Here is a 12,184-nt window from a genome sequence, read left to right on the forward strand (position 1 = left end):
GCTTTTAAAGCGGCACGAAGGTAAGGTTGCGACCTTCGTGGTGGATAAACACGAACATTGCGTGAGATTACACCTTGCACATACAGGACGAAAATAAAACTGTCCTCCGCATCGTCACTGCTTATACAGGATTTATCTAAAAGCTTAACTAAAGCTGCGTTTCACATAGACTGCAACGCGTTTGTTGGATCTACACAATTCTTTATTTTTCTCTCTCTCTCGCTTTCACGGAGACTGTGTATTGTGGGCAACCTATTCGCGGCAGGAGCGACGGCGAAACAACGCCCCCGATTTCAATTCGTTCGGAAAGCGTATACGGTCCGCGTTCACCGCCTATACCATTTACGCGAACGTGCAGTTCCTGGTATACGCCGCTTCGTTCGCATCTATATGAACACGCTGCAAGAAACATTGTGCCCGTACAAACATAACAACAACACAAACGCACGGTATAACACCGTTCACACGGCCGAGATTGCTGCCTATATCCCCCGCAGCTTCGAATGTCGGACGCGGAGCGAAGCTGTCAATAACAGAGCACACTCCACGTGTAACGCTCTTAGCTCGCTCTCGCACCGAAGGAAAATACATTGTACAAAGATACCGGGTCGTACACAAGCCTGTACGTCTTGGAATGATACAAGCGTGTCGTTCTAACGAAATTTACCCGGTTCTTTCCTTCTTTTCTTCCTTTTTTTTCAATATGTGAGGTTTAGGTGGCATCGCTGACACCGCTTCATATAGAAATACATCCTCTGGAAAGTCCCCAGGCGGGATAAAAAAAAAAAAAAAAGGTCACTCAAAGTAGAAATACACTCAAGTCAACTCATGAACTCCCGCTTAAAGTCAGCTCTCGTACAAGTAAACCAAGTACACTGGATCTTAAAGGCAAGCCCAATAAATAACTGAAACCACACTCAGTCCTAAGGTCAAATCACGTGTCTACACAATATACCCAACTCCTTGACGGTGTCGAATATGAAACACTGATACGAAAACCCCGGTCACATAAATAAAGTCAGGGCGCAGAAGAAAACACGGAATAAGGTCACAGGTTCTATCATCTTCGGTACTTTTTTTGTTTGTTCTCTTTTTTTTTTTTTTTTTAGGGCTTGTGGTCTTCAAGCCTCCTTGAAGAATTACAGCAGGGAGCACGTTTGTGATTTGGCGGAATACACGCATAGAGTCCCACGTTGAGACGCAGAAAAAAAGAAGATAATAAACGACCCCATGCGCTGTAGTCGCGAACTAAGACGCAGTCGAGCGAAAACAACGTTCCCGGCGTACGCATGCACTAAGCGACAAGCGAGCCGAGCGCCTTTTTTTCCCTGAGTATTATCGAACCGCGGAGAGGAAAGAATATATCGCGACGAACAGGCGACACTGAGTCGCGTCGACAAGTAGAAAAGACCCCCCTGCATGGTTCGAGACTTCCGGCCAGCCAACGAGCGCGAATGGCGAGCCAAGTGTGCTGTGTTGTAGTACGCAGTTGATCGGTGAACGCGCGCGCACATCAGCCGTGGTGAACTTACCGAACCGAATTTTATTCCGATAGCAATTATATGGACACTCCAAAGCGGATTTATGCCGTCGGCGTCGCCGTCGCCGTGAGGTTCCGTATGACGTCAATGGCAATGAAATCGTCGCCGCGCGCCGTATGCTGCATGTGCGAGTGAAAGGGCGCGAGGGACGCGCGCTTTCACGGGGAGCGAACTTACGGCGGAGAGCAAACGCGCGTTCTGAGCCGTACTCCATGAAGGGCTGCAAAATTAAGCGTCTCTTTCCTCCTTTACAATCACCATATATGTAGAACAAACGCGCCTTCTTCCGACGCGTGAAAGGCCGTGGGGGGGGGGGGGGGGGAGGCGACGTTTAGCTGCGGCACCAAATGCATATTTATATAAATAACGTTGTGAGGCGAGAAGGTGGTAAAGACTTCCGACCCTGCTCGACGAGTGTCCCGTTGTGATCTCGTCGAAAACCTCCGAGCCGCCCCCAGAGGCACCGGCAACAGTCACCAACGCCGCGCGCGTTTGATGCGAACGCGGCAAAACGCCGACGGCGTCGACAACAGTTCTGCGTGTTGCCGGTGCTGATGCATGTCCAGGCTTATACAGCTGATAAAACTACCATCCTTACTCCGTATAGCTCTCTACTAATTTGCTATCGCAATAGATGCTTCGCCTTTCGGGTGAAGCTGCGACAACTTTTTTTTTTATTAAGGCGAAAGCCTTATTATATGCCTCATCGCCACAATGACCTTGAAATAACCTTGAGAAAAACCCGGGTCGAAGCTTCTGTGAGTAGAAAAAAGCTCACGTGGTCACAGAGACGCACTCGTGCCACGGCTCGCGCGTTCGTCGTCGTCTTCCACAGCTGGCTTCGATGCCGCTCATCATGCCACAAAAAAAAAAAAAAAAAAGTGTTACACGTTTACAAAATGTGAAGGCGAAAGCCTGACTGCTCACTTCGCACACAACTGCCATGCACAATTCTTAATCGTGACAAAGAGCGTGCCAAGTGTGCAATCAGGCTTTCGCCTTCACTTTTACAAAGGTGTAACACTTGATAACTTTTTTTTAACTTTTTTTTCCAACGCAGACAGCGGAATTATACTATGTCAGAGAGGCCGCGTCGAAGCGTAATTTGTGAAACTGGTTTTCGATAGCCGCAAGCTCAGCTGGTCAGCACTGAAGATAACTGCCAAGGCGGGAGATGCGGCAGGCCGTTAGCCTCTGACTATGGAAAGCTATGTTACTGCGTCCACTAGCTATATAGGAACACGTGTTTGCCGAAGTCGCAACCAACTATAAGCATGTAATGCGCCCGAACGCAGTAGCGGCCTCATTAAATCAAGTTAAAACAACCTGTTCTATTCCTGGCCATGCAGAATTCATTTGTTTAAAAAAAACGAACTGTTGTTAGAGTAAAACATAATTACCACAGTGATTAATTAATTAGTAGTTTGTTTCGTGAACTACTCACAACTGAAACTTCGCTCCAGGATATCAAAAAACGGTAATATAGGCTATGAGTCAAGTTTCCTGCGCTATATTCAGAATTTTTAATAAAGCAGTGTCACACAAATGATAAGTTCGGCATGACAGGGTTAAAGATGAGGCTGTGAAAGCTGGAGGGACTGTGAATAAAGCTGATACGAACCGCGAGATAGACTGGGCGTGGTCACAAACGCGGGTGTATTGTGCTGTCTGCGTTGAATCGCAATACGTTTATTATAAACTGAAACGTCCCGGCATAGAAAATATTACTTCAATATTTAGAAATGGCAAGCGGGCCGCATAGCACTGAGAGCTCCATGCTGGCTCCATATTTGGATGAATAAATAGCTACGCTTTAAATGTTTGCAACTATTTTGCCCGTAAGCTCTTCCACAAACTATGACTTGCTTAATGAATACGCAATGATATCATGCCGTGAAATGGGGAGACTGCTGCATTCCAGCCGTTCAGAATGCTGCTGCATGTGAACTCCAGCGGGTAAGTTCCACACACTGCCGGAAAGTTTCCAGCATTCCTCATCCCGTTGCCATGGCGTGACTTTGGACCCGCTTTTGGTGGAACTCTGTGACAGAGTGCGCATGCGTGTAGAGCGCCCGGCTCTTGTTTACTGGCTGTGATCGTGTTACAGATACCACCATACCCCAGACGTTCCCAAGAACGCAGACTAACCTGTCGGACTATACGGATAAATCTGTTGCCCATCAGAGGCTTCAAGACACGCCGTGTCACTCATCGTGGCTACCCTTAACGCTATATATAGCTTAAACCCTGCAGGCGACTCATCCTCAAGCTAACTCGACCCGCTTTTGTCGGATTCGTGCGAAAATTCTGCGTCAAGCGCAGCTGGCCGAACACCCCGCGAAAGTTGCGGCAAAGAATACGTGCCATCCTTATTGACCACTAGATATATCGGTACATATAATCGATACACATTCGCGCTCACTCTGTGATGGTTGTTTTTTTCCTCTCGCGTATACACTCCCTCACTCACTCACTCTAACTTACATTCACTCAGTCTCACTCAGATTTGCTCACTCACTCTACTGACCTCTTTCTGTATATGTACCCCAATGCGTGTATTTGATTTTAAATAAGGATCACACACTCACTCACTCACTCACTCACTCACTCACTCACTCACTCACTCACTCACTCACTCACTCACTCACTCACTCACTCACTCACTCACTCACTCACTCACTCACTCAGTGACGCTCCCCGACGTTCACATTCACCGACAACAGCTCACGATCTCACCCACTCTTTGCTGAGACACGTCCACCGGCGTTCACCGGTATTCGCCGACGTAGACACTCGCGCCCACTCACATCACACTAGACGCCAGTCACCGACAATCAACCTCACGCCTGAAAGGTCAGGGCGAGTACGTGCACGCATGAGCGAGTGTGCCAGCCAGTCTTGGTCAATGACCAGCGAACGGCGCCGACTCGGATCGCCCAGCCGCAGACAGGCCGCGTCAGACGCAGACAGGTCCCTCTCGCGTCGTCGTCCCAGATGGCAACGGATAGCGGCGACGCGACGTAGCGCGCACCTCATCGAGATTCACGGCGCGACGACGGAGAAGGAACGGCGCTTCTCTTCGCTTCTTAGGCAGGCAGGTTAGGACAGCGACGCGAGGACAAACATGCGCAGGAATTCTGGACATTGCCCCTTCGGCCATCTACCGAACTTAACCGCAATGCACCAGCGTAACCCAAAGAGCAGCATTTCTCAAAAAAATTTCGGAAGATCGGCCGAATCTCAACAAGTTTCAGATATATCAACGTCCAGAGGATACACCCTAAATAACATACGCACTTACGGCACTTAATCGTAATTTCCCTGTTGCTTTATATTAGTGTTTTGCTCCTGACCAAACCGACCGATCGTGGAACATACGATCGGAACATACTCTTTCTTTAAAGCTGCCCGTTGAGTTACTGACTATCGAAATCAGCGCAACAAACAAACAACAAAGAAAGGAAGGGAAGACGAAGACGAAGCGCTTGTCTTCATCTTCGCTTCCCGTGTGTTTATTTTTTTTTTTTTGGCGCTAGTTTCCCTCAGAAACAATGCAATACCAATAAGCACAACAATTAACCCTTCCACTGAGTCAAGGATGGTGCATTGAGGTAAAGTTCGACAGACGGCCGAAGGAGGCAATGTCTCTACAGAATTCCCGGTAATGCGGAAAGGCCAAGAAGGTCTGAATGATGAGCACGTCGATCGGTACGGATCCACGTTATATACTGAAAGGTTTGGCAGACAAACAAGGGCACAAGTATACACGTGCGAAAAGGGCGTGTCTATAATTGCGTCCAGTTTGGACATCTGCCTCTAAGTAAGGCTCTCGGTAAAGAGGATGCATCCCGCTCTGTCACGGACAACTGCTCAATAACAGCGTCAGCCGGAGGAGCGGAGGGTTCGTAGTGAACAAATCGACCAGGACGGCCTGCAGCGGCTCGCATAGCGAGCGTCGGAGCACGTCCACTAGACGGGGCCTCCATCCTCTCGGTCATCTCATTAAAACGGAGGCTTCCGCGTTCGCCACCGCTTGTTATTTTTTGTTTGTTTGTTTGTTTCTGCACGCACAAGCGAACTCCCTGCTATAGCCCGTTAGAACAAAGCGCCGGCAGGACGACGGTTTCAGCGACCATGATTCCGCGGCTCTCTGAAAAAGGTTCGTTAGACCTTGAGTGAATACAGAAGAAGCTAAGTCAGTCAGACTACGTTTCGCACTTCGCAGGCATCGTTGCTACACTCTAAACGTTGTTTGCACCCTTAAGGGTGCTGGCTTGTCCCGCGGGTAACAGCCCCATCTATCTTTATCGCTCTAACAACATTTACTGCACGTGACAGCAAGCTCCAGCTACACGCGCGATGAGAGAAGACGTAGTTCAAATCAGTGTGATAGTTATGAAAACTGTGGGGGCACAGAAATGTCTGACGCGAGATTTTGAGAGCGATAGTTCTGAAAGTTTATCTAATGCACCCTTCGTGTCGTTTGTCGCAGCTATCATGATTTTTACTTACCCCCCCCCCCCCCCCACACACACACACACACACACACACACACACACACACACACACACACACACACACACACAAAGAAAGCGACAAACAAGAAAACTTAACCGCTTCCCACCAAAAACTCGATCTTAAATCTTAAACTAGCGCCTAATTTCCGTAAAGATGTTCTCGACCACAGAAAAGTACATTTTACACTACCGCAATTATTCCTGATACGACAGAAAAATATATATATAAAAAGAAGAGACATGGAAAAACAAAAAACAGGCTCCAGAAAAACGTACTTCCGGCACGTTACATCAATGTATACACTTGTGCCGCATAGCTCCAGTAGGTGACTGGCAACACAACAATGGTTCGCACAACGCCTTAAAAGAGGGAGAGAACGAGTATACAGTAATTACCTGCAAATACATTATTTAACCAGCTGTGAGCTTAGCCTATTTCGATCTATATTGAATTGAGACGCGGAAATCGAGCATGCAGAGTGCCAGGGAGGGCCGCACACAGTCCCGATGTGCGCAAACGATTGACATCTAAAACTAGTGGTAAATTGTAAAGCCAGGCTACGGGGACTGTCGAATCCGTGAGATGATTAAAACATCCCTTACGTGCAAGCCTAAGGAGGCAGACAGTTGCCAAGGAAGAAAGGCAAGAGAGGATGACAACCCCAAAGTCTGCCCAGCCAGCAACTTGGCAGTCACGCGCGAAGGCTTGGAGATCGTGCTTAAGAAGGCGGCTCGTGCATTTGCTGCCTGCTGTTTCGTGATGTTTCCACGACAGCTGCCGAGACAGTATAGCTGCCGCGAGAAGACATCAAACTTTTCATCCGCCTCCCGGCCGGTTCCTCACGAACACTGCAGGACGCGCAGCCGGTCGTTTCGACCTCTCTTTGTGTATGCATGTCTACCACCAGGTGGTTGTGTCGACCGGTGCGAAAGACGTACTGGACCACCCGGCATTCATATAGCCAGTGCATGTACAACGAATGACGTCAGACAGCGAGCACTGCGCAGTGCGCGCCAACAGACGACTGGCGCGCTCCTCAGCCAGAAACGTCTCCGGCCCGGCTGCGTGCATTGCATGTCAAAGTGGCTGGCGAAGTACCTGGTTCATAGAATGGTCAGCGCTTAGTCGCAGCGCGACACCAACACCATGCGATCAAAAAAGGTGCCCGCTTCGACGTCACAAACCGTCGCTGTGGCTCACGAACTTGCCGTCGATGACCTTGTCTCTCTCTCTCACACACACACACACGCGCGCGCGCCCACCAGGTATTTTTCTTCTTTTTACAACGTTGTAACTACTAAAAACTCAAAATAACAGGATGCCCAACTACCCAACTATAGCCAAGCATAAGCCCGATATTTCGAACACGCTTGTGTCACAGCAATTCGCAAAGTCATTATTCGTATGAAATTCAAGGTCATTATTCGTACCTTTATGAGAAAACATGAATGCTCGCCCACCATTACAGCACTTTTAGTGCTTAAACGGTATAAGCTGTTGCGAATGCAGATTACAGGAGTACACCAAGTTGACTTAGTAATCTTGAGTTCAACGTTACAATAGTAACGCTGAAGTACGTTGAACGTTACCCTAATAACGCTTAATTACGATGAACGTTATGAGAATAACATGCAACTCGAGCATGTTCATGTTGACCAAGAAATGCTATAACGGCGAAAAAAAGGCGCACAGGGATATCCCGTCATTTAGAAGCGAGACTAACCGATTGCAAACTGTCAACGGGACGCGAAATAATCCGAGACAATCCAAGGGCCGCAGGATTAGCGACTCTCAGTGAAAATAAACGGAAGAGAACTAATCAGTGAATAGAAAAAAAAACACATAATGAAAGGAATCACGGAAGCCGTTTTGTTTCACGTAGACTGTTTACTGCAGCACACCGAATATCCCTGTATCAAAAAAACTAGTAGGCGAGGGCCTAAATAGTCCTATCTGTCTCACCACTGTCCCGCCTTTCTTTCTTTCTTTCTTTCTTTCTTTCTTTCTTTCTTTCTTTCTTTCTTTCTTTCTTTCTTTCTTTCTTTCTTTCTTTCTTTCTTTCTTTCTTTCTTTCTTTCTTTCTTTCTTTCTTTCTTTCTTTCTTTCGTTTCCTCCTGTCCCTTTTTCTTCAGAGACGCGCAGTGTTGGATATACAATGCGAGCCTCTAGGTACTGCCCGCATACGTAGAGAGCCGTATACATAGCAGCGCGCTCGGTCCATGCAATGGAGAGTTTTGAAAAGAACGGTATGCGTGACGGCTACACGAAACTATGCCCCCATCTCGCAGGTGCCCGGACGCAGCCGCATCGAGCCCCAAACAACGAAGGAAAGAACTCGGCCTCATCTTCCTGTATGGACCGCGCCGCGTCTTCTCATTTTCCCCCTACCGCTTTCATTTGCGCCTCGCGAGCCGCAGAGCCACGGACAAACTGAGGTCATCAACGACAGCTTCCTAGACTCCGGCGCCCGGAACTCGGCAGCGGCGAGACGTCATAAAATAAGAAAGAAAGAAAGAAAGAAAGAAAGAAAGAAAGAAAGAAAGAAAGAAAGAAAGAAAGAAAGAAAGAAAGAAAGAAAGAAAGAAAGAAAGAGAAAGAAATCCACAGCCATTCGCGTTGCATGAGCGCGGGTGGTCCGAGCTTCAGAAAAGGCGGAGTGGGCAACCACGATCGTGCTGAACAAACTTGCGGTATTCGCCATCCGAGTCAGTTGAACCCCCCAGCCCCGACGGCGAGAACTCGAAGCACGTTCCGTTTGTTATTATTATTACTTACAATTTTGTAGTTATTATTCAAGTGGTGCATCTTCATAAATCGTAAGCGCCGTATCCCACGAGGAAAGATAACAAAGGGCACGCGAACGCACGGTATGTATATAGTATATGCCACTGCACACCGCTGTAAATTGTGCTTCCAAGGGAATTTCGAGCCGGTATATAGTCGCAGAATTTCTCATACGCAAGAGAGCACCTACTATTGCGATAGCACTTACACCGACGCTCCAGATGTATTCGCGCCGCCATCGTGCTCTTACGGTATCGGCGCCATTGCGCGGCCTGCGGAGTGGAGAGGGCTGAATCTCCAGGGAGCTCGAGCGCGAGGTTTCGACCTCGCCCGCGGCGGCCGCATTCCGATGCGAGCGGAATTATAAACATTTTGCTGGCTCTCCCGTAATCGAGAGTAGATGTAAGCACGAAATGGCCTGTGATGCTGCCGCTTTTCTTCTTCCAACAGTGCAGCGCGCTCAGCGCCTGTCGTTACTTTTTCTTGTCGCGTCGAAGTGCTGCAAATGTACGGCCAACTCACGGACCGCTGGCGTTGAAAAGCGCACCGACAACCCTGTCTCAGCGCCAAAAGATGACATTCAAGTGTATAGTGCCCTGCCTTTTGAACGTCGCTATTGGAAATCACAAATAAAACTTCGGCGCAATAGAAGTTACAGCTTGAGTGACACTGTGAAAAAACATTAGGAATAAATCGGAAGCAACTTTCTTCGTAACTTCTATGGGCAGTAACTAGCGTATGAGATGCGGTCCTGTACAAAGGGTTGGGGGCCAGAGACCGCATTTTCTCACGTTTTGACTGGTAGGCCGGATGATCTCGTTTTGTTCTCGCGACGACGTCCGGACGTTCTCGTTTGAGTGGCCGAATAACGGCACTGGCTTTTGGCTCAAGGTCACTTGAAGGTCACCGACAACGGGATCGAGCTAAAAGCATTTCATGCTTAAAACAGGCGCCGAAGATTTTCCACCGGTCTTATCTCGTACACCATTAAGGCGCGTAGGGAGCCTTCAAACGCACGTCCTGAGCGCTCCTCATCAAAACAGCGTTCTGAGACGCCCACCGCACAACGCTATAAACCTTGCTATCGTTTTCAATGCTTCGCCTTCGGACGAAACAGCTAATTTCTTCAATGGCCGGCGTCCAGTCGCGAGCCACTTGTGATAGCGACTGGCGCGATAGCGACACGGTCGATGAAACAATGAACGGCGGACACTTGAATCCAATTAAATTCGAGGAAAGACACGGCAAGCAGGCGGATGGACGGACGGACGGACGGACTAATTAACCAGCCCGATTCGTTACGCTCCACAAGAGGAGTGGGAAAGTGGAGAGAAAGATAAAGAAGAGGAGAGAGGACACAGTTCAGATACTCTGGAGACGCCGACGAAGTGGAAGGAAGGCTAAAACGAGGCACAACCCCGGCCCAACAATGCAAAAACGAAGTCCATTCACCTTCTAAGTGAACTATACGAACAGGTATTCACTGTCCAAGAACGAAGCCCATGTTTAAACAGACATTGTATATAGTGTTGTTCTTCCGCAAAACTCACGCGAAAGCGCAAAAGTGTACACTCAGCGCCCCAGCAGCACAATTTGCGAAGCGAGCGACACAAGGTCGCCGCGCGACCTGCAGAGTGCACGCGTCAACCATGCATCCGACAGGAGCTTCCCGCGATGCATGCCCGCGAGGCATGTTAACGCATAAACGCCGTCGTCCCTGAGAGGGGCTTTACGTCCCCTGCAGCTGTCGCAGGCAGGCGAGACGCGAACCGCGCGGTTTCTGACACACTGCATGCATGCCGCCCGGGTCGGTGGCTGCAGCAACGCAAATAGCCGCCCGCCGATTCCAACGAAGTCGAACGCGCGCCGGCGGCAGTGTTTCCTAACAAGCTCGAAAAGGCGGCACATATAGTACACGCCTATAGAGACGAACGACGACACGCACACACTCGTCAAGCGAGCACGCGAGCGTGAACAGCCAGAACGACGAAGCGAAAGAATGGAGAACGAAAAACAGAAACGGGAAAGCGAAGAAAACGGAGATGTAGAACGCACACGCACGCACGCACGCACGCACGCACGCACGCACGCACGCACGCACGCGCACACACACACACACACACACACACACACACACACACACACACACACACACACACACACACACACACACACACACACACACACACACACACACACACACACACACACACACACACACACACACACACACACACACACACACACACACACACACACACACACACACACACACACACACACACACACACACACACACATCCGCCGCGATGACTCAGTCAGCTAAGGCGTTGCGCTGCTGAGCACGAGATCGCGGGATCGAATCCCGGCCGCGGCGGCCGCATTTCGATGGAGGCGAAATGCAAAAACGCCCGTGTGCTTGCGTTGTAGTGCACACTAAAGAACCCCAGGTGGTCAAAATTAATCCGGAGCCCTCCACTACGGCGTGCCTCATAATCAGTACTGGTTTTGGCACGTAAAACCCCAGAAAGAAAAGAAGACCACAAATATAAAGATGTAAGAGAGCTTTAACAAAGCCTGCGGGCTACGAAGTAAGGCACGCGAAATCCAGTCCCGTATTTCTATAGGATAAGCTGACAGCCTACAAGCTTTTTAGGCTTGTAGGCTCTCTCTCTCTCACACACACACAAACAGAAAGAGCGGAAGAGAGCACTGAACGCAGAAGAGAGCAGGAATAATCCACGGAAGGCTTTCACCACCAAAATATGCCTCCTCCAATGCCTCCTACGCAATGCCTTCCGGTGGAAGAAAGCGCGAGGAGATGCCGAAGGCGACAGCATTCGATATGTGAGAGCGCGGAAAGAACGGCGCGAGAAGATGGCACAGTCGGCTTTGCAAGCTAATGCAGCGAGCAGCAGTGAGGGAAGAACAACAAAAACGAGGAGAAGGTCGGTAACAGCAAGAAGGGAAGTAGAAAAAAAGAAAAAAAGACGCGGCAGGGCCATGAAAGAGCCCGAGGTGCTCTCGAAAATCGATGCAGTGAAGCAGCAGCCTTTCGCGCCCGTATATACCGGCATTTCCCGCCTCTCAGCCTCTTCCTTCCTACGCGTCGTCCCTTCCCAATCACGGGTGCACCTCGCATGCACCTTCCTTCCTTCTTGGATGCTTACAGGTGGCCAACCAAGCGCAGGTGATCGATTCAAGCCAGCATGCGCGCACGCAAGGTGGATGGATGGGTGGACTCGGGGAACGTCCCATTTGGAAACGCGCCGTGCTTTTGTGGCAGATGCCAACAAGCCCATTAGCACAAGGTAGCGGTGTCCGGAATTCCATCCGCTTGT

At 49.4% G+C, this 12,184-nt stretch overlaps 1 protein-coding gene across 1 annotated transcript in view; it reads right to left on the reverse strand.

Moving 5' to 3' along the window:
* Window positions 1–12,184, reverse strand: part of LOC119461145 (uncharacterized) — a 494,611-nt gene that overhangs the window by 373,267 nt on the left and 109,160 nt on the right. The gene's annotated exons all lie outside the window — the stretch shown is intronic.

This window comes from Dermacentor silvarum, chromosome 8, assembly GCF_013339745.2.
Source record: "Dermacentor silvarum isolate Dsil-2018 chromosome 8, BIME_Dsil_1.4, whole genome shotgun sequence".
Lineage (NCBI taxonomy): Eukaryota > Metazoa > Arthropoda > Arachnida > Ixodida > Ixodidae > Dermacentor > Dermacentor silvarum.